At 41.4% G+C, this 23908-nt stretch overlaps 1 protein-coding gene across 1 annotated transcript in view; it reads left to right on the top strand.

The window, feature by feature from the left end:
• Positions 1-23908, top strand: part of HIVEP2 (HIVEP zinc finger 2) — a 249602-nt gene that overhangs the window by 150779 nt on the left and 74915 nt on the right. The gene's annotated exons all lie outside the window — the stretch shown is intronic.

Below are 23908 nucleotides of genomic sequence, written 5' to 3'. Positions count from 1 at the left end.
GCAATGAAGAGGCGAGGTGGTAGTGATCATAGTTCTTTATTAGGTTCAGCATAGTATAGGGCTGCACTCTAAGACTAGAGAACTGGGCCAAAGGGTCAACTATATACACATTCAGGTTCCCGCGCAAGCATGCCATTGGATCATTCAAACCAGCAGGGGGCTGGTGATTGGAGCAGGGCAGCAGAGATTTGGATCCTACTGCCCATTGTTCCTGAGTCCCCAAGCTCAGGAACCCCTAAAGGCTCCAATGAGACAGGCAGGAACTGCATTCCAAAGTCATGACATTAGTTTATATACACAACAGACATCTTACACTTTAATTGGTCAGGCTCTTCAACTTTGACTTAGAGTTACAAAGGACTTCCACAAACACCACAAAGAGGATGAGTCTATATCTTGACCCAACTTTTTGTCACATGTAGCAGACAAGTGTTTTCCCAACTGTTAGGGAATTCTGTTTGAAATTTCTTTATCTCAAACAGTGTGATGTCCCAGGAAAAGGGACAACAGGACAGGATGCAAAACCAATGGCAACAGATCCAAACAAATCCAACTGAGAAAAGACCAGCAAACTCAACTGTTAAAAAACTGAACTTTTAAACAATAAATATTAGGCCAAACAGCCCCCCCTCCAAAGAACCAGAACCAGAAGAGAAAAGGAACAACAGCAGAACAACACAGCAGCAACAAATCAAACACAGAATCCTTTTAAAACAGTAAAAAACTTGACCTAATGATACAGAAACTTAACCAACCCCTCCCCCCCCCAAAAAAAACATTCACTCTAACCCTAAGAAATCTAAGCCACCCAAATCAGGAAAAGTAAATGGACACTGCACTTTTAAAAGTCCTCTCACTAAAGTAAGATATAGGCAAATTGGCAACCACCCCAGGCCCCCACCCCCAGCAGAACCCCCTAACCCTAACCACAAATAAGCTACCCACCCACCCAAATCTGGATAAGTAAAGGGACTCTTGAGTTTTAAAAAGTCCTTTTACTTTTATCCTAACTAAAATAAAAACAAGAACCCCAAGACAGTCTTACCTTAGATGTCTTCTCCAGGCAGGTCAGGAAAGGCTGAGAAAGAGCAGAATCAGCTGAGGCCAAGGGCCAGTGCAGCACAATCTCTCTCACACAGCAACACCAACACAGCAGCAATGGAATGGAGTCAAGCCAGGCAGACTCCTTAAAAAGGTTCTCTGGCCCTACACAGAGCAGTTTCAAAAAATGCCACTGTTCTGTGATTGTCCAGAGAACAGTGTTTACTTGGATACCCAAGTAAATGAAAGAACAACAATGTTGCTGATGGCTGGGGGATTAGCCTAGCCATCAGCTACACAACAGCCCTGCAAAACATGCATTTGCAATGAATTTTGCAAATGCATGCTTTTGACTGGCTGCTGGGGCTCCTCTTCCCCTCCCCCTCCCTCCTTGATCTCAGTGAGGCTATGGGAGAGGCAGGAAAAGGCTTCCAAAGGCGGGAAAGAAGGCAAGCCGCTTCCCTGAGGCTGCAGAAGCTCTTTCCCGCCTTTTACATTGAGTTCCGTATACTTTCGAATATTGATTCGGAAATATACAGGGAGCCGTATATGGCTCCCGCATAATGCCTTCCAATTGGATTTGCAAGTGTACGGCGCTGTACACTTCTGAATCAGGGGGTATTTGGCAGTCTATTCGGTTCAGCCAAACCGAATGCACACCCCTAATAGACAGTGCTATATTTTGTCTTTGCCTCTGTGAATACTGAGAAAAATTTATTTCTTCCAATCAAAGCTTTTATAGGCCCAACAACATCACTGAATATTGTTTCCAAAAACCTTTCATTATGCACACTGCTTTTTCCACTGAAGCAAGGTGCAGTTCCTTTTGCTCTCAGACAAACATCACATCTTTCCTTGGATTTATCACAATGCACAACATCAAGTCCACAATCCTTTAGCAACTTCTCAACACTCTGCATGCTTCTCTGTGCTAACTTTACATGCCAAGCATAAACACATCTCCTATGGTCACACTTTCTGCCTTCAGTCTGGCAAACAGTCTTTTCCACAACATCAACAGCATCTGACCTTTCATTTAAGTCCATAATATAATGAGCTCCATTTCTTTCATCCAGTTTAAAACTAATTCCAGAATTCTTCAGAATAATTTCACCATCATCTCCTTCATCAAGATATACAGCATAATCATTTCTTATAAGCACTTGGCTTGAAAGTAAATTCTCAATTGATTCAGGTGCATAAGCTACATTTTGCAGTCTTACTGGCATTAAATCTCCATCAGTGGTAAGCAATTTCATTTTGATCTCACCCACATCACAAACTTGTAAGGGTTTCTGGTTGGCACCTATCGTTTCAGGTCTCTGACTTTCATTCAACTCTGCCTTTATATCGACAAATATGCATAGAAGATCCACTATCAATCAAAAATCTTCCTCTTTCACCAATAAAATTCACATTATTAACGTGCATAGTACTTTCTCTGCTCTTTTCTTTGTTCCCACCTGGACCATGTGGCTTGGAAAATTTCTGCTTTAAAAATTTCTGGCTGCTATTATTTCTATGGCCACAAGATGGCGCTCGTGATCCCTCATTTGAAACATGTGCTTTAACATTGCTATTCCTTTGTTCAGTAGCAGCATCACAATTATTAGAATATCTTGTGATATGGCCTTTTTGCCCACATCTATAGCATATTATATCTCTTCTTGACTTATTCCTATACTGTGGTTTCAGGCTTAAAGCAGACATAGAATCAGACAGTTCAGTGCCCTTGTCCCCAGTTTCTGAGGCCCCTAGGGAGGGATGGTGGCTCAGTGTTAGAGCATCTGCTTGGTAAGCAGAAGGTCCCAGGTTCAATCCCTGGCATCTCCAAAAAAGGGTCCAGGCAAATAGGTGTGAAAAACCTCGACTTGAGACTCTGAAGAGCCGCTGCCAGTCTGAGTAGACAATATTGACTTTGATGGACCAAGGGTCTGATTCAGTATAAGGCAGCTTCATATGTCCATGTCCTTGGTAGCATTTAACAGGCCTTCAAGACTCAAATCTGTTTGCAGTCTCAAAATCATCTTAATTGGCTTGTAGCTGCTTGGTAGAGCTTTTAATATAGTTTAATTAAGTCTCGTTCTGCAATAGCCTCACCAAGCTCCTGTAGTCTGGATTGCATGCACATAAATTCCTTCAGACGTTTAGTCACATTCTCCCCTTCTTGCACTTGAAAACCAAATATTTTGCCCTTTAAATCATGAATAGTGCTTATAGATGTTTTGTTATATTTATCTTTAAGGCATTCAAGCATTTCTTTTGCAATTTTAAGAGTGTGCAATTCAGGAATTTCATATGCCTCAAGAGATTCTAAAATGAGCATTTTAGCAAAACCATCTAGCCATTTAAAATTTGATTTTTCTTACTCAGTTCGCGCAGCCCAGGCTGTATGTGCCCCCACATTGGGAGCCCCAACAGGTAATGTAATTTCTTGACGAATAGTTGAACTTGTCACTGCGTGGCGGGGGAGCATGAGGGGGGTTTTTACCCACCACGGGCTCACCAGCCTACGCAAGAAACATCGAACAAGTCCCTCAATCGCGAGACCTGCACCCAGAGCCTGCGACCCCCGGAACTACCCAGCGCATTCACACGGCACCCCTGATTTTGCACTTTACTCCATGCTGACTGCTCAACATCTTATTGGCAACACCCCACTATACCTTACTGGTGCCTTTGCTACCTCATGAGAAGAGTTGAACTGCACTTACATCGCACTTTAACAACTGTTAGCTCCACTTACCATAATCCACTAGTTTAAATTGAATTTTGTTACTAATTAACTCATTTGATCATTTATTTTACTGTATATTTGGATTGGATTATATATATATATATATATATATATATATATATATATATATATATACTTTTAGCAAACTGATTTAAATTAATAAGGGAGACTAAAATTGATTGCTATTGGAATTAACTTTACCAAATATATATAAAGGAAGTGGGTGGGGTTTTTTGGGTTGATTGGAATACTAGGATCTAGTGGGACGGAGTAGTGTGAGAATAATTTTGATAGCAGCCTTGATAGCGGTCAACATAGCAGCTGCTGCCAACGAGAAATGGCCAGCCCAGGGATTCCAGTGCTCCTGGGGAGGGGGAGGTATGGCGGTGGGAGCAGATGTTACAAGGGAGGAGGACAGAGACATGACAGTGCTCGGCCCCCCTCCAATCTGCGTCCCATTCCAAGGGTGACAGGTAGTAGGGCCAGGCTGAATAACCCGCCTCCGTCATTGGTGTTATGCAACGCCAGGTCCATTAATAATAAGACCTCAATCCTTCGAGAGTTTATGCTCGAACAGAACATGGACCTGGCTTGCGTGACTGAGACCTGGATCCGGGAGGGTGATATAGTAGCCCTCTCGCAAACAGCTCCCCCAGGTTACTCAGTCTTTCACCAATCGCGGACTAGCGGGCGGGGGGGAGGAGTGGCATTATTTGTGCGGGAGGCTTACTCCTTCAGGGCGCTCCCGGCCCCAAAGATTGAGGGTATTGAATGTGCCGGTCTGGCGTGGGAGGCTGGAGAGGGGTTGGCGATTTGGCTGGTGTACCGTACGCCTAACGCACCAGCCAACGCCTTACCGTTCCTGCTCGAGGCAGCAACGGGCTGGGCGCTGGAGCACCCAAGGTTGATAATCCTGGGTGACTTCAACGTCCATGCTGATGACCCATCCTCCAGTCAGGCGATGGACCTAGTGTCTTCCATGGTGACACTGGGACTCTCTCAATTTGTTGCAACTCCCACTCACCAGGCAGGGCACATGTTAGACCTGATCTTTGCGGCCGGGGTTGCAGTGAGCGATATAACCACAGAGGCGGTGCCATGGTCGGATCACTTCGCCCTCTACACGCTCAAGGCCCGTGTAGATATGCCTCCCCAAACCTGTTTAGGCGAGGAGCCTATTATGGCTCGCCCGCGGAGCCAAATGGACCCGGAACGGTTCCAGATGGCCCTGCGGGACCCCTGGCCCTCTGCCGACTCTCTCGATGGCCTGATTGAGACCTGGAATAGCCGGCTCTCTAGGGCCATCAAAGAGATTGCACCTCGGCGCCCTCTGCGACCTCGGACTAGGCTGGCTCTGTGGTATACCCCGGAATTACGCCACCTGAAACAAGGTCTTAGACGGCTAGAGAGGCAATGGCGGCGTACCCGTGACGAAGCGACTAGAACATATTATAGGAAGTTTATGAAGTCCTATGAGATGGCAATCAAGACCGCAAAGAAAACATACTTTGCGGCTAAGATTGCATCTGCAAATTCCCGCCCGGCCCAATTATTTAGAATAATTCGGAATCTTACCACATTGCCACAGGGCAATTCAAAGGCTAAGGAATTGGAGATTGGCTGTGAGGCTTTTGCGAAATTTTTTGCTGATAAGGTCCAATCGCTCCGCCACGACTGCCCTGCCAATTTAGATGCAGTAAGTGAACTCGAGACCCAATGCGTGTCTTCTGATTTAACCCTGGATTGCTTCGACCCGCTCAGCTTGGAGGAAGTTGACAGAATTCTTGGCACTGCACGATCCACAACTTACGATCTGGACCCATGCCCCTCCTGGCTAATTAAGGCTTGCCAGGAGGAATTAAGATGTCCTATACGGGACATCATAAATCGATCCCTTTCAGAGGGTGCTTTTCCAACACCCCTGAAAGAGGCAGTGGTCCGCCCTCTCCTGAAAAAAGCTACATCAGACCCGGCTAAATTGGCACACTACCGACCGGTCTCAAATTTGCTCTTTTTGGGCAAAATTATCGAGAGGGCTGTGGTGTTGCAGTTACAGGATTTTTTGGAGGACGCTTCCACCCTAGACCCATGCCAGTCCGGCTTCCGCCCGGGCCATGGGACAGAAACAGTCTTGGTCGCCCTCATGGATGACCTCCGACAGCAACTGGACCGAGGCGGCTCGGCAGTATTGCTGCTGTTAGACCTATCGGCTGCGTTCGATATGGTCGATCATCGGCTGCTGACCCGCCGCCTCGCCGATGCAGGAATTTGGGGGCTAGCCTTACAGTGGCTCTCCTCCTTTCTTGAAGGTCGGGGACAAAGGGTGGCAATTGGGGGGGAGCTGTCTCAGAGGCACCCACTTCATTGTGGGGTGCCTCAGGGGGCAGTTCTTTCCCCGATGTTGTTCAACATCTACATGCGCCCCCTTGCCCAGATTGCACGGAGGTACGGGCTGGGTTGTCATCAGTAAGCGGATGATACCCAGCTCTATCTACTGATGGACGGCCGGGCTGGCGATGTCCCTATAAATTTGGACCGGGCGTTACAAGCCGTGGCTGACTGGCTCAGGCTGAGCAGGCTGAAGTTGAATCCGGTGAAGACTGAGGTCCTTTGCGTGGGCCGCGGCGGACCGGGAGGGGAGATTACCCTACCGGCTTTTGATGGTGTGCCACTGATACCAGTGCACAGGGTCAGGAGCCTGGGAGTGCTACTGGAATCCTCTTTATCAATGGAGGCCCAGATAGCTGCCACTGCTAGATCCGCCTTCTTTCACCTCAAGAGGGCGAGGCAGTTGGCTCCCTTCCTGGAACGCAGCGACTTAGCAACTGTGATCCACGCAACGGTCACCTTGAGACTAGACTACTGCAATGCCCTCTACATGGGGCTGCCCTTATGCCGAACACGGAAACTTCAAGTAGTGCAGAACGCGGCTTCCAGGCTGCTAATGGGACTACCTCGGTGGGAACACGTGCGGCCTGGGCTGCGGGATCTGCACTGGCTGCCGGTTGTGTACCGTGTTAGCTATAAGGTGCTGGTTATTACCTTTAAAGCCCTATATGGCCGAGGACCTGCCTACCTAAGGGACCGCCTCTCCTCATATGTTCCCCAGAGAGCACTGAGATCTAGCTCTCAAAACCTTTTAATAATCCCTGGGCCAAGAGAGGCTAGATTGAAGACAACCAGGGAGCAAGCCTTTTCAGCAATGGCCCCTCGATGGTGGAATCAACTTCCAGAGATGGTGCGAGCCCTGCGGGACCTGAACCAATTCCGCAGGGCTTGCAAAACATTTCTTTTTCAGCTTGCTTTTAAGACAGATCCTGGCTAAACTGACCTATAGCCATCTAGCCATCTTATTTATGATTGTGACTTATAGTATTTTATAGCACCTGTTTTATCTATTTTAATTAATTTATGTAATTGATTGTATTTAAAATTGTTGTCTACATTGTTTTATTTAAATCATGGTATTCCATGTCTGTGAGCTGCCCTGAGCCCGCCTTTGGCGGGGGAGGGCGGGATATAAAAATAAATTTATTATTATTATTATATTATTAATAGATAATGATATTAGTTTCTATGCTTGTTATAGATATGGGTAATTTTACAAGTTAATCTATAATTCAGGAGATTGATTTCTTTCTAGTAAGAAGGGTTTCCTGCAATGTTTTTATTTTGGATAGTTGGGTAGGTAACGCTAAATAAGAACAGGTTTGTGATTTTCATTTTTGGGTCATAAAAAGTTGTTTTTTCTAGCCCAATAGGGATACAAGAGATGGATTAATTGTTAAAAAGGTAGACAATACAGATGTTGTGTAAACTGCTAGATTTGTTTTTGTTAATAATGTATCTCAGGAGAAACTGTTTATATTGAAATGGACATAATACCAGGTTGGATTTCTTTTTAGTTTCTTTTTAAGGATAAAGATATGAATTTTTCGTGTCTCTGTTCATGAGGATAGTGATAAACTGATAAATTAGTTTGTGTTTTTTTAACAAGTTTAAGCCAAATTAGTAAGTTTTGCGCTGAGACTGCTCTGACTTGTTTAGATTTATATGTGCTGAAGAAGAACTGTTTAGACTTGTATTGCAAATAATAGTTTGGTAAAGATGTTTTATAATGAAAGATAAAGATGGCAAAATATATGGAGAATTTTATACTTGCAGGGAGAGAGAATTGGATATTTTATTTGGAGGTAGACTTAAAATTGATGTACTTTTCCTTTGCCCCCCTCGCCTTTCCCATTCTGTATATGTCCTGCCTCTCTCCCCTTTTGTTTTTCTTTTTTGTAACTGTGCTTATGCTTTTTCTTTTGTACTTAAAACCAATAAAAATTATATAAAATGTCAGTAGCTCTGCTGTGAAATTGAGAGAGCCTGGCAAAGCAAACTATTCCTCCCTAAGGGAGGAGCCTCAGCCAATGGAGAAAACAGAGGTTTTGCTCTGTAGCTCCTCTGCGGTTGAGGAAGCCTTGCAAAACAATCTGTGAAGACAGAGGCAAAAAATGTATTCAGCTTCTCAGCCATTTCCTTATTCTCCTTCACTAATCCTTTGACCCCTTGGTCATCCAAGGGCCCCACTGCCTTCCTGGCTGGTTTCCTGCTTCTAATATATTTGAAGAAATTTTTATTGTTGGTCTTTATGTTTTTTGCAATATGTTCCTCAGAGTTCCTTTTTGCCTGCCTTATCACAGTCTTGCATTTGATTTGTCATAGCCTGTGTTTCCTTTTATTAACCTCACTTGGACTAGCTTTCCACCGCTTAAAGCAGAGGTTCCCAAATTTATTTGGCCTAACACCCCCTTTTCAGAAAAAAAATTACTCAGTGCCCCCCTGGAAATCTACCTTCAAGAAGACTAAAAGATGCAGTGATACATTTGCACACAGAGTAAACAAAGATGTTATAAAGAAGAAACTTTGAAACGTGAAATTCTAAAATATATTTATAAAATCAACTATAGTAACGTTCGCATTCACAGAGAATTTTTGAAATTTCAATTCCAACGACAGGGACAGGAGGCCATCTAGTTTGACAGGAAAAGATCTGGATGGGCCCAGCTAAATTAGTTGTTTTGTACCAATTATTGGTTGCACAATTCTAGCACTTTGACAGCCAGTCAGGAATATAAGTGGATTAGTAAAATATAAGTGGATTAGTAAAATATCAAAACTCAAGAAGAGGAACAGAAGACCAGTGCTGGCACTAGGGGTTCTACCCCCTGCCATGTGCTCCTAAGGGGGGGTATTCTTCACATGCCGGTGATGATGTCATCACACCAGCCAGCAGGCAAGACCAGAGCCCCGGGTGGTGCACACAAGTGCTGCCGCAATGCTGCTTTTCTTCACAAAGAAAACGTTGTCTTTGCTTGTTGGAGCATTCAAGAGAAGCCTCTGAAGAGTGCCCAGTTTTACTGCTGCCTGTTGCTTTTGGAATGGAAGCAACTGGGTGAGCGGCGCCTTCCCATTGTGCTCGTCGGCTCCAACTAGTGCAATGGGAAGGTGTTGCCACCCAGTCACTTTTAACCTGAAAGCAGCAGGCAGCAGTAAAATGTGGCGCTTTTCGGAGGCTTCCTTGGAAGCCTTCGACAAACGCAGGCAACGTTTGCCTTGCAAAGCAGAGGCAACGTTTGCCCTGCAAAGAAAACTGCCCAGGGCTCTCAGCTTGCCTGCTGGCTGGCACAATTGTGCCACATGGGAAGGGGGAGTAAGGAGGCGCCCAGCAGCACTTCCTGGCAGGGTTGCACCCTAGGTGGTCGCCTATCCTGCCTACTCCCAGGTGCTGGCCCTGCAGAAGACACTGTGTCTGGGGTACTGCAGTTGGCTGAAATCAACAGAAAGTGAGCAGGAAAAGATTATGTGCAATTGCACAATGGAGGCTTAACTTCTGTTGGGAATGCAGACATCAAAGACTTGAGATCTAGAACAAACAAACTGAAAAATGATTCTGAACTTCACCAGCTATAAGTAAAAATACCAGCTATAAGTAAAAACACAGCTGCCCTCTTGGATCTATTTACAAGTAAAAATGTTATAAATTAATACATTGTAGCATGTGGGAAACACTGGAAATGCATCTCTTTGATTGCTTCATTTTCCAGGATCTAAGTGGAAGACCTGATCTCTTGTTTGAAATAATCCCTAGGTGACAGATTAATTTTTTGTAGGTTTCCCAGCCTGTAGCATTCTTAATAATGATTGCACCAGACATGCCAACTGCTTATTTTCAAGTTTTCAACTTTCTTCTGAGCCTCCTGCTGTTTAGTTCAAAGTTTCTGGGTTTTCTTCCCAGATAGCAGCCCAGGAAACATCTTGCCTAAAACATCTGTACATGTAAAGAAATTAAATTATGTTGGTGAGAAGGAAGCTACAATTGCTGTGTTTGGTAGACCTAAAATATGTAAGCCCTGGGAATAAGTCTCCCTACAGAATGAGGTTATCATAATATCTAACAAACTAGGCTTCCAAAGTCAATACCAGAGATGGTTCTTGTTTTCTTTTTAAAATATTCCAGAGTAAATGATAATTTATTAGAAACCAGGCAATTTAGGAGTCAAAGAATGAATCACATGTAGCCCAGGGTGAAAATACTACAAGGACAATTTGAGAAAACCCATTGTTTTGCCTGTAAAGATGGATAGTTAAATAAGAATAGAAATTGCCTCTTATGATATCCTTGCCTTTCTTCTTTGACAGCTGTATGAATGTACATAAAACATGTCAGCCTTTCTAGGTGGCCTCCAAGTCTTTTGAAGAAATGATTAAATTTTTAAAGATATTATACATTTAATTGACATAAGAACATAAGAGAAGCCATGTTGGATCAGGCCTGTGGCCCATCCAGTCCAACTTTCTGTGTCACATTCTGCACCGAAACTTAGTGCCATCAGGAGGTCCACAAGTGAGGCCAGAACTCCACAAGGCCTCCCTCACACACACTCCAAGCACCAAGAGCATCACTGCTCCACACAGTATTCCATTTATTCATTGTGGCTAAAAGGTAATGATGGGCCTCTGTTGCATATATTTATCCAGTCCCTTTTGAAACTGTCTGTGTTTGTAGCCACTACCACTTCCTACAGCAGTGAATTCCATGTGTTAACTACTCTTTGGGTGAAGAAGTACTTCCTTTTATCTTTGCTAAGCTTATGACGCTCATGGTTGATTGCACAATGTAAAACAATGCACTCCCAAGAACCTAAAACATTTATTTAATAATGTAATAGAACTAGGATTATAAAAATGAGAAACAACCTATTACACATGATGTATCATAAAAATTCAGATAATAGAATTACAAAAGAAGAAGACAATACAGTAAGACCAAGGTAATATATACCATAAATAGTGAAATTAATTACATATCTGTTCCCTTCATAAAAGCCTTGTCTTGAATAGTTCCATTATAGCACAGATCTATTACTTTATACTTCAAATACATCAGCAATGTACTCATGAAATTTTAGAAGTGTACAGTTCTAATCTGAAGATTTGGTTTTAAGTACAATATTTCTGAATGTAAATTTTATACTATGATTTGATAGTGTAATGGCCAATGACCACGTACAATAAAACTATTGTCTATCTATTATTTCTATAAAAATTTTCTCCTGAACAATTCAGTCTGTGGAATGAGGCAAGCATGACAGCCCTCCTGACCTCCACAGGCACGCCATTCCTCAATGTGGGAGCTCCAACAGAGGTGCTTGTATACCAGGTAACATCTTCAGAAGGCTTTGTTCAGATAAGCAATTCTGTCATGGCAGTGCATAGCAGGAGAGACAGTCCTGCAGATGTATAGGACCAAGGTCATGGAGGTCTTTGTGTGTGATTACCAGTGCCTTGAATTGAACCTGGTTACTGATAGGTAACCAGTGGAGCGACTACAAAATGGGTGACATATGCATTCTCCACCTAGCTTCTGACTAGGCTGCAGCATTCTCAGAGTTTCCAAGTTGACATCAAGGGTAGATCCATGTAAATTGTATGATAAGAGTCTAGTCCTCAGGTAACCATGGCATGGATTCATGTGGCCAAATTGGCTTGGTCAACGTAAGGAACAATTTGATGAAGAAATGATGGGGAAATATGGACATATTGAAAAACTATGTGTGCCCCCCCCCCTTCATTCTAAGGTTCACCAAAGGTAAAATAATTGACTCATTAAAGCGAATAATCTGATCTCGGCAGCTTCAAGTTCTTGCTTCCTTTAGGAGAGTGGGGTGGATCTGGTCAGGTTTGCTTCACATGTGAATATTTATGTGTTAATCTATGTTTGTCATCTCTCCAGAGTTCTGTGTTAATTAAATGCAGATAGGAATCTAATATACCAATCCTAAATCCTGCTCATAACTTGGTGCTGTTATCTGTATCAAGAGACGTGCCAAGTAGTGTGCCGATGAAAGGCTCCTAAAGCCATAAATTAAATTGGGTTGCTGTTTCCTTATTTTGACTGCATAAATATATATAATTTATATAAATATAATTATATTTTAAATATAGTTTTTTCTAGTTATAAGACATTTGGTTAGAATAGTTTCCTCATAGAAGTTAAGGTGTAATACTTATGGACTACGAATGAACTGATCTGGTTTCAGCGAAATGCTGTAGATTCCTTCTGCTATGTTGTATTCCAGTCACTTGTCTATTCTGAAGCTTTGCTGTCTCATCCGACATGTTTAAGATTGTGCCTATAGGCAGTCCACTTGTGGGTGGAATCTGTGTAGGATAAGAATGTTTAAAATCTTGATATATACACAGTTGAATTACACTCAGGCTACTTCAAACAGTCTGGCCCTCGTTGCTGTCACAGTAGCACTGTGTTCTCTGTAGTTCTTCCTTCAGCAGGGGAGTGCTTCTTTGCTTCTCTGCAGTGTTCCTGAAGGCAGTAGGTGCTGATGTGACGTCATGACTGGTAGAAGATACGTATGGAAGCAGGACCCATTATGGCTGGTGTCCAATACATTGCAAGTGTGAATTATACGCAGATAGATCCTTAGATGGATGGGAAATCAGCTCATAACTGGATGTTACACCCACGACTTTCCACCCTGATGCATTTTACATTTGAATTATATGAAGTGCACAGCAGAAATCCTGACGAGGAAGAGAGACAATTCAGCCCATTCCCTCATTCTATCCAGTTCAACTTCCTCACTTAAATACTTTATTGATAAAATTTCAGTGCTTTATAAAGTGCTGTGTGCATGCACTATTGATTCCAAGCCATTCAAAGCATTCTTTCTATCATGCCTCATATCTATACATTTTTGTACATTGCACCAATGTATAGCACAGTAACGTTTATAGCTCCTGCTATAATGATCACCCTGCTGCCCTATTCAACATGTTGATACAACACAGACTGGTATAATGTTGTACTTTCATACTTGGTTTATTTTTCTACTGCAGTAATTTATAAGATAGAGCTGTATTATAACTAAGCTTTCTTTCCCTTGAGCTTCTTAAACACAGAAAAGAACCAAATGTATAAGCAAAGTCAGTTGCCTACTCAGGGGGCTTCCCAGCATTAAACACCAGGAGTAGCATATAAAGGATCATGGTGTCTCTTGCTCGTCTAATGTTCTTTCTGTGATGTTCTTCAATTTAATATATTTGACCCTATCATTAAAGTTATGTTTCTGTGGAGGATTTTTTGTTGTCTCCATTACATGGTTTCATGGCTGCCATTATTCTTGAGTAGATTGGCTCATCTCTTTGATCTTGGCAAAGTTCCAGCTGGGACCCACCTAATTATCTTTAGTAAATTGTTGGACATATAAGATTTGAATGCTAAGAATTCAGATATGTATTTTAGTTGACATCCTATTGGCCAAAATCTACTTTGATTTTTTTTTTCAGTTTCTAAATGTTACTACCTTTGTGGGGTAACTGTGTTTCTCTAAAAAGCTATTTATGTACTAAAGGCTAAAAACAGGAGAGGGAAAGGGATATAGAAAATACCCATCTGTATTCTACATTGTTAGCAATAGAAGCTTGCAAAATTATTACTTTTAAAGAACTGTTACAGATGTCAGTGTTTTTTCCCTCAAGGGAAAACGTTGCATAAACTGACCTTAGACTAAATCCTATTAACTCCAAGCAAGTATAGGGTTTGTGCCCTGACATGGATAGCACACACAAGTTCAGTCTCATCAGATCTTGGAAGCTAAGTAGGGTCGACTGTGGTTAGTACCTCGTTGAAAGACTTCCTTGAAATATCTAGTCAGGAGGACAGGGGCAGGCTCTATTCAGCCACCTCTCTAAATATCCCTCAGGCCCCCAGTAGGGGTCAGTCACCAGAAGTTGCCATAACTAACAGGGGTGGGTGTGTCTCTGTGTGTGCATACACACACACACCACCCCCAAAAGTATAGGCTTTGTAATGATGCATGTTAAAAGGATGTTCAAAGCATTGTTAATATCCTTTGAGGTTTATTTTTAGTGCATGTCTTGACCAAAGCTTATCAGAAAATCCATGTGCTGCAAAAACTGCCTGTTTCTACATCTCTCCTTCCTTCTTCCAACTGCTGTTGGAGAATGGGGCAACCAGCTGCTGGTTGCCTGAGACAGATGACAGACCAGTCCCATTCAAACTTGACTGTAGGTCTCTGGATGGCAGGAGATAGCAAGGGAGCAAATGAGCAAACAGATTTTAAACTATTGCCTACACATTTCACAACATAGCTAACCAGGCATATGTAGGCCAAGTACTGGGCCAGATGCGCTTAGCTTTTGAAGCAGAGCTAAATTATGTGTCAGCAAGCCATTCTATTGACCCACTTCAGGTATTTTTTTTTAAGGAGAAAGAAACAGAGGAGGGGATAGAGTATCCAAGGCTACCTTATTGGATTCTGGAGTTTTGTATTGTATATGGTAGTTTAGAAGAGCCAGTCCAGCTCTTCCTAAAGCTATCTGTATGTTATACCTTGGGTGCTGATGATGATAGATGTTCCAAGGATTGCATGTATGCTGTGTTGCAAACAAAAACTTAGCTTCAGGGGGAATATCTTTATGTTTCTAAGGAAGATGTAACTTGCCTTCTTCTGTGTTGCATTGTCAAATCGGTATGCTAGAACCTTACATGGATATCTTGAACTAAAGAATACCTTTTCCCTCCGTGCTCTAGTCATGCACATGTATCTATTTTATTGATATAAAGGAGGATGTGGCTCAGTGGTAGAGCATCTCCTTGGCATGTAAAAGGTCCCAAGTTCAATCCCTGGAATCTCCATTTAGAAGAATTAGGCAGTGGGTGATGTGAAAGACCTCTGCCTGAGACCCTGAAGAGCTGCTGCCAGTCTAATACTGATCTTGATGGACCAAGCGTCTGATTCAATACAAGGCAGCTTAATGAGTGAATGAAAAGGAGCTTGTAGACTTTATTTCTTATTAAAATGAATGTTTTCTGCTAAAACTTGTCTCCCAACCCTTCGTGTCAATATTGGTCACAAAAGTTTTAAAATTTGAATAGTACAAACATTAAAGGTAGTTGCTCAGCCAAAGTGTGATTCAAGAGTTTAAACTTTCAATATGTAAAATATTGGCAGTCCCAATCTGGAGGCAAACCAAGGGTCTGAAGTCATTGCCCTCTTCAGGGCATCAAGTACAGACAAAGATCCACACATGACTAGTTTAAATTCCTTTAAAACAAGCTTAAATTAAAAAAAAAGATTTAATCAGAGTACACCATAATATTCTGTTAGCTATAGTCAAGTAACCTTTTGTGCCTGAAGCAATTAACTATAAAACAGCCTTATTATATTAGTACAATATATCCTCCAAAACCTCACCAGTTGAATTATCACTCTCACACGAAAAGTGTGTAAACAAACATTTAGTGCAGTTTATAATAAGTCCATACAGCAAAATAATAGAATGAACACCTACACGATGCTCCCCCAGACTGTTTTCTGAAGTCATGTCTCAGAGGCATTGCCTTCAGCCACTACTTGCACTTCAGAATCTGGGTGGAGACAAGAGCATCGTTCTGCACAACTTTTCACAAAGAGTTCAAAAGACTGGATTTCTTGGATTTCCTACGGTTTTGTTGGTTGAGGGACTTGAGAAAGTTTCACAGGGCTTGCAAAACAGAGATGTTCCACCAGGCCTATGGTAGAGGATTGCAATGGTTCACAATAAAATCTGACCCTGATCTGCCCTCTATAAGAGGAATTAATAATTTATCTATGCCATCAGAATGTTCCTAAGATTTAATTTTATATGGGTTTTAGATTAAATGTATATATGCCTGTGAAACTGTGTTTTAAACAATGTTGTATACTGCCCTGAGCCCTCTGGGTAGGGTTACCAATTTCTCCACGGCCTCCGGCAGGGGACTTTTTCCATGCGCGCGGGGTGCAATGACATCACCCGGAAGTGACATCATTGGGCCAGTGCCACCATGTGCTGGCTGCTCTAGGCATTTCTGGGAAAATTCTACGGTTTTCTGGGACGCTCTAGCAATTTGGGAGGTAAAAACTCTATGGTATCTAATGTGGGCTGGCGGGTTGGGAACATCCAGGGTGGGGAATCCCTGCCCAGCCCGGGGGCGTGGGAGCCCTACCTCTGGGGGAGGGTGGTATAGAAATAAATAAGTAAATAAATATATAAACAAAATGAGAACAAGGCATACCCTTACTGCTGGAATGTTGCTGTTATTCAGAAGACATTCTAATGGGATTTATTCTGTGTAAGCATAGGTGGAACAGTGGCCTTAAAGTCTGTTATGTGTTCTTTGCTAGAACAGCGAATACACTCATAATTTGTAGGCTGTATTCAGATTTTCTATGCATATACAGCTCTTGTACATGCTACATGTGTACCAAAGCTGTATGTGCATAGAAAATCTTCATGTTGCACTATTCATATGAAATGGAAACTACAGATATCAGGAGTATCATAAGTAGCATATGTTCCCATTGCTGGAATTCTGGTATGTGTGGTTGTAGCATGTGCAATGGACTGTAATATAGGAACAATTTATATGCTTATTATCAGGGCTTTTTTTGTAGCAGGAATTCCTTTGTATATTAGGCCACACACCCCTGATGTAGCCAATCCTCCAGGAGTGTACAGAGCCTACTATAAGCTCCTGGAGGATAGGCTACATCAGGGTGGTGCGGCCTAATATGCAAAGGAGTTCCTGATTTAAAAAAAACCCCTTCTTATTATCACGACGAGTTCAAAGGTATGTTGGGCTTCTTTAGGAATTTTGTATACTGCAGGAGTGCTTACTGTGTCTTCAAACTGCATATATGGAAACTAGGTGTATCTTTCCTTGTAAATGCCATGTTATAATTCACAGTCTCCATATTTTGCCCCCCCTCCCCACTAATTTCATTTTCTTAGCCACCATGAAGAATTAACATTTTTTTTGGAAAAAAAAATAAGGCTAGTGTATCTAGTAAATATCTTGACCTCCTGTGAGATATATCGTGCAGGATAAATTTCCAAGAGGTTATGAAATCCAAACTAGGAAACAGTGAACAATGATAGATCATTGTGAACAATGATAGATTGTGTTTTATGCTCATCTTGGTTGTGCTGTATATTTCTTTAGGCTGACCTCTAAACAGAAGGTTCTGAGGAATTTCCAGATTTTCCATGGCATTGTGGCAGGGCATTTCTCTTCCTGGCTGGTGTTCCATGTCCCTGGCTGACTTCCAGCTTTTCAGGGCATTTGTTTCTAACTGTGAATGCCCAGAGCACTCCTGGCAGTTGCTGTGAGGTGGACTGAGGCTCATGCAGAAAGTCTTCCGGGAAGGCCTTTCCTATGAAATTCTTTTATTTATTTACCCCTCTAAGTGCTTGCCAAGCATTTATACAGTTTTTGCTATGACTTCCATTTTTTCATCTATACTTCAGAATATTGTACCTTGTTAGTTAGAACTGTGTGAGAGTATTTTTAAAAACACACAATGATGGTGATTAGTTCTTATACCGAATCTTAATCGTGTCAGAAGTGCTGTAAGTGAATGGAAGACCTGACTTAGTATTTAAGATGTAAGGACCATATCACTCTGGTCTTGACCCATCTATACTGGCTTCCAATTCAAGAAGCTGGCATTGACCTTTAACGCCCTATAGGACTTGGGACCAACTTATCTGAAGGAGATCTACTCCCATATAAGCCCACCCAACTGTGGTCATCTTCCAATGCCCTAATATGGGTGACCTCTGCCTTCTGAGATTAGGCAGGTGACAGCCCAAGAGAGTGCCTTCTTAGCTGTAGCACCAAAACTCTGGAACTCTTATCATCAGGGGAATTGATCTCTGCTCTTCTGTCATTGTCTTCTGCCAGCTGGTGAAGGCTCTCATTTTGTCTGGCATTGTTACTATGAATCTCTCATTCTGGTTGTGTTATGTACTTACAATATGTGATTTAGGGTTGTTATTGTTTTTTTTTAAAAAAAAATATGTTTTTATAATGTTCAGTTAGCCACCTTGGTAGCCTTGATTGGATAACAATGCATCTATACACATTTTGCAAATAAATGAATAAAGTACTTTGTTTCTCCAGCTGTGGAGTATGAACATTTGTGTCAGGCATAGGATACATATGAGGTGTATATATAGTCTCATTATCCTACTTGAGGAAAAGCAAGAGACTTTGCACTAATGGCCACAAAATACCTGTGTCAAACTACAGAAGCTGCAAAGAGTCAGGGAACATGTGGAAAGCTCTGGCCACTGTAGTTCCTTGATGAGCTGATTTGAAATTGGGCTGATTCTGAGCTACCTGTTTAAATCTAATGTTGGGTCAGTGATCCAATCTACAGATGCTTATGCATATAAGCAGGAGGTTTCATACATATGTAAGGTTTCTGTAGGGACCAGAAAAATAAATACTGATGGGCTAGATTGGGCTGTAGTGTAGTCATCTACGCTTTCCCCCCAGCAAGCTGGGTACTCATTTTACTGACCTCGGAAGGATGGAAGGCTGAGTCAACCTGAGCCAGCTACCTGAAACCAGCTTCCGCTGGGATCGAACTCAGGCTGTGAGCAGAGTTCAGTCTACAACAAATTACTAACATATATAAAATATAAAAATTAAAGTTAATAGAAATTGCTGAAGCAAATAATACGTGACCTGAGGTGACATATTGGCACTATGACATTACATCATGCATTTATGTGATTCAGTAACTCATTTTGGGGTACAAGGTTGAGGCTTTGCTTTTCCTTTTGTTTCTTATTTTCTTCTGCTGCTGCTCCTCCTCCTTCCTTTTTACATTGGGGCCCAGCACCTGCCATCTCGCTGTCTGTGCGCACCAAGTCTGGCTAGCTACAGCATGAATCCCAGCTGGTGGTGTCTAAATTGCTATTTGCACTAAAGTTTGTGGTTTGGAGGATGTGCACTTTGTAATTTAGCTCCTGGCTAGAATAAAAGAACTGGTTTTATTTGCAGCACGATGATAGTGTTGCTCTGGACATACAGAAAAGTGTTTATTTATAGGGTGTTTTGTAGATTTGCATTTGACACACTTCAAACCATCTGGTCAAAAGTTTTGCTTTCAGTTAAATATTTTATTTTACTGTGATGCAGGAATAAAGATAATGGATGCAGGAATAAAGATAATGGATGAATTTGTACACAAAACATGAATGGAATTTTCTGTTTTGAGCTGAATTCTGTGAGAAGCTTACAGGCAGATACCAGGAACTGTTACACCTCAACTAACTTTTTATTGGGGAATATTAATATTTCTTAGCTCAAAGCAGCAAGCAGGATTAAGTGATAGGAACTGAACACAGAAACAAGGGCCCACCTGGTACTAAATCTCCCCCCTGACCCACCACTGTTTTGTGGAGGCTTTACCTCTTATCTTTCCTGTTGCACTCTTTGGCAACTGCATCCACTACTGAAGCTACTGTGGATTTGTATGATTGAAGTGCCCAGGTGTAGTCTATAGCCAATTAATTTCAATAAACCCTGATTGCTCTTATAATAATGTGATAATTGTTCATTAAACCTGCTTCTGTTGAGAGATACAGAAGGTGATGAGATGATAATGGTCTGTGTGATTAACTCACATTGGGAAAAGAGTAGGCAGGCTTGAGTTGCACTTGATTTTGTGGAATGGAATGAAAACGTTGCCAGTTCTCAGTCTGCAACCAGATGAATTCCAACTGGAATGTTGGATTATTTGTTGGTGAAAGTAGGCAGTGTTCCATTAGTAAAATACGCCATGTTTAAACTATGTTTACAAAATTATTTACAAGCTGGTTTATTGATATGATCCCATGAATATTTCTACTGAAAAGTTTAATGCATCGCTTTAAACATAGTTTGTTTTCTGAATCTGCTCTCCTGGGCTTCAGGGTTGTTGAGTGCAAGCAGATCGATGGACTGGAGGATACCAACAAAGGTATCTCCAGGAGGAATTATGATTGAAAACACCACCCTTATATAACTATTGTTGCTTATAATACCACTGTTGGTGTTTAATTTGACCATAAAATATTGTTAGGTAGATGTTTTATTTTTATTTTTATTTTTTTTTAGATTTGTATTGCACCCTTCCTGCAAGCATTCTTTGTGGCTGTGGTCTAGCTTTTGATATTCTGTGCTATGCGTAATATCTTAATAATTATATACTAGTAAAGTCCCCACCAAACTCAACTAATCATAGTTTCTTTTAAAGACACAGCATGCAGATTTGAAAAAAAAATTACTTGAACATTGTTAGAGTTTAAAAAAAAAGAAAACCAGGACATTGTAGAACATATTCAAACATTTGGAATAACAGATGTATAGTAATATAGTGTGTGCCCTGTTCAGGTGGCTCTTAATGCTGAAGTCATGGGACTGGTCAAATAGAATGGAATTTTACTTAGCATGAAACATGGGAATTCTCTGGGTTTGTCTACCTGCCCAGGCCAGGATCATAAGCCTCAGCTATAGGGAAGGGATTATTTAAAAATCACATAGTCTTCCCTCCCTCCCTTGCTCCCAGTTTCATGAAAATTGACCTGCAGAGATTCCTTCTTGGCCTGCATCCATTGGTGCTTATTTTCAGCTTTTTTGCCACACCCCAAATAGCCCTTCAGCCATAGAGAATTCCTGTGGCCTCATCTCCTCTTCATTAATGCCATAGTGATGGCTTCATTAGTCTCTTTGGGGCACCTGACTTGTCATCAGTCCCCTCATCAGGGTTAACTGCCATCATGAGGAAACAGTACAATGCAGAGAATATTAGATGTGTTCAAGTCCCAATGGAGCAATTAGTACGCTGTTAGGCTCTTGTTTCAGGCAAGCCAGATTTCTCTAGATTGGATCCTTGGCCTTATGCATCAATGGACAACTTGTTTTTGTACAGACAATATATCATGATCTAGACGCTTCTGATTAATTTTTTTTTAAATGTAATGTAATGAAACTGTGGCAAGGCATGAAGTATCTGTAAGACACCATATTCTATCCCTGTCATATACAGTTAGAAGACTTCTGCTTGATTAGCAGCAATTTTCATGATTAATTAGTGTATTCACAATCAACAGGATGTTCTTTGTGGGCCATCTTTCTTTTGTGTATACTGATCAAGGTCTCTACAGGCATATCTAGCAGTGACAAATCATTTGTTAAGTCCATGTTTGGATATCTTTGGTTGTGGAATTCGCTTTTTGTTGTTTGGTGTCTTCACTCTTGAAGTCATCTGCTTAGCCTCTGGGCTGTCTGCCTTGCTTGATATCACAGTAGAGCTTAGTAGGTGGAGATGTTGTGACTCTTTTGAGTGATATAACTCTGATGTCACATGTGGAATCTGCAGCAGAAGATTAAGCAGTTGAGACATTTTTGGAATACCTCAGAATTTGAATTTCCAAGTTCATGTGCAACTGTGGCTTTCCAAATGTTACCTCACGGGTATGGATCAGAACCTTCCAGTTAAACCTGAATGTAGGTAACACTTGCTGATTTTTTATTTATACTTCCAGCTTTCTATCCAGTTGAGTTCCAGAGTGACTTACATCATTCTCCTCACAGAACTCTATGAAATAGATTAGGCTCAGCGTATGAGGTGGGCCCAATGTCATCCAAAAAACTTTCATGGCAGAGTGGGGATTTGAACCCAAGTCTCCCTAGATCCCAGTCTGACACTCTGACCACTATATTAAATGATCTAGTACTAGCATAACACATCCATCAATGGTAGTTCAGCATTTATAATATTTATAATATAAATCCAGACTAGTAATGGTGGATGTGTTTTGCTTGTGTAACTCAGTGGCTAAAAGAACAAACTATGAATCATTTAGTCCATGATTTGGGTCTTGTGTGTAGTGCCTGGTATGATTTCACTAAACAGCTGACCCTGTGCCACTCACTGAAATCCTAGTAAGGAGAATTGCCCCATGTATGGGTTTAGACTGGAGTAACTCTGTGTAGGATTGCACTATCAGTGTTGTTTAACCCTTTCATCTGTTACATGGATAATAGCCTCCATTATGAGAAGCATGCCTTCTAAATATATTTATTCATTAAATACAAGATCACATTTTCAGGATTTGAGCAACTCCTATACCTTTTGTTTGTTGAGAGACATATGTGCTGGTGTAGTGGTTAAGAGTGGTGGACTCTAAACTTGGATAACCAGGTTTGATCTCCCACTCCTCCACTTAAAGCCTGCTGGGTGACCCTGGGCCAGTCACAGTTCTCTCAGAACTCTCTGCCCCCACTAAGCCTCACAAGGTACCTGTTGTGGGGAGAAGAAGGGAATGTGATTATAAGCCACTTTGAATTCCTGTTTGGCTTTTTCTACAAAAAAAAGCCTTGATACAAAGTATTACTATGGGGGTAAGCACAGACTCCCACAGCTGCTGATCTGCTAGCTGGTAGCTGAGCTTAGACTTGTGGTGGGTGGTTTTGGCAGGAGAGGATACAAGCTCCTAGCCAGTACTTGTTAATAGGCATCCTGTGTACATCCTACTCAGACCCTTGTCTTGCAGTTAGGGCTGTTTCTTACATGGGCCCCAGTACAGACTCTGTGCTTTCCCTCTTTTTGCTTGGGAATGCGATTCAGTTTGTGATTTCCAGGTTAACACAAACAGTAGTATGGGACTTCCATCTAGCCTAGAATACTATAGTTTGCACTTGCCCTCCAAGCCAGGATTATGAAGCAAACTGACAGTTTTATTTAGGTGTCTATCTGGTGTATTTTTAGATTGCTTCTCCACCCAAAGATCCTTTAGGTCTGCGGAATGGAAGCACAAACCATCATTTTCCAGTTTGAATGACATGCCATACTATGATTTCTGCTTGTTTGGCTACCAGTGAACAAGGGCAGGAGAGAACGTGTGTTTGCAAGGTTTTCAGATTTATTCACAAAACGCTAGACCATGTCTCAGTCTTAAACATCACCTTAAGTTTTTGTTTTATTGTGTTATTGTTTGGGTACAGAAACAGAAGTGTTAAATGCATACCGTTAGTACAAAATGCAGTTGATGAGTTTGGAGTGTGTGTGTGTAGAAACTAATATATATATTTTTAAATAATAAAGATAACTTTTATTGAAACTTTATCATAGATTACAAACCAACAAAGTACAAAAAACTCTAAAGAAATAGATAGATAAATAAAAATCCTAAGCATGACATAGTAGCCTTACATTCGAGGTAAACTGTATACAACATAAGCTGTTAACCAATATACCTGTCCACAGTACATTAATATAATTCAAGATAAGCATATTTGAGTGGAATTTTACAGTCTTCAGGACAAGTAGAATTAACATATTCAAAAAATACAAACCATTTTTCAGCAAAATTGTTTATCCATTTCAGGATGTTCCATCAGTAATATCTGAGAAGCCAGCTTGTCTTTTATCACTAAGTCCCGTACCTTTGAGAACCAAATCTTAATACTAGATGTTTTATTAGCTTTCCAAACCTGGGCCAGCACCATTTTCCCAGCAAGTAATAATAAAGAAATAAGTTTAGCTTGAAGAGGATGAATTGAATGATCTGGCCAATGATTCAATAAAATTGAAGCAGGAGTAAAAGGAATAATAATTCCAATGATCTCTGTAATTTTTTAAAAAATTAAAACTTACACGGATAAGGAAGTATCTAATCTTATTTTGAAAGGAATGGGAAGTGTGTCTAATCACCTGCATCCTTCACAATGGGCCCACTGAT

The sequence above is a fragment of the Heteronotia binoei genome, chromosome 1 (genome assembly GCF_032191835.1).
Source record: "Heteronotia binoei isolate CCM8104 ecotype False Entrance Well chromosome 1, APGP_CSIRO_Hbin_v1, whole genome shotgun sequence".
NCBI lineage: Eukaryota > Metazoa > Chordata > Lepidosauria > Squamata > Gekkonidae > Heteronotia > Heteronotia binoei.
This window is presented reverse-complemented; position numbering and strand designations above follow the sequence as displayed.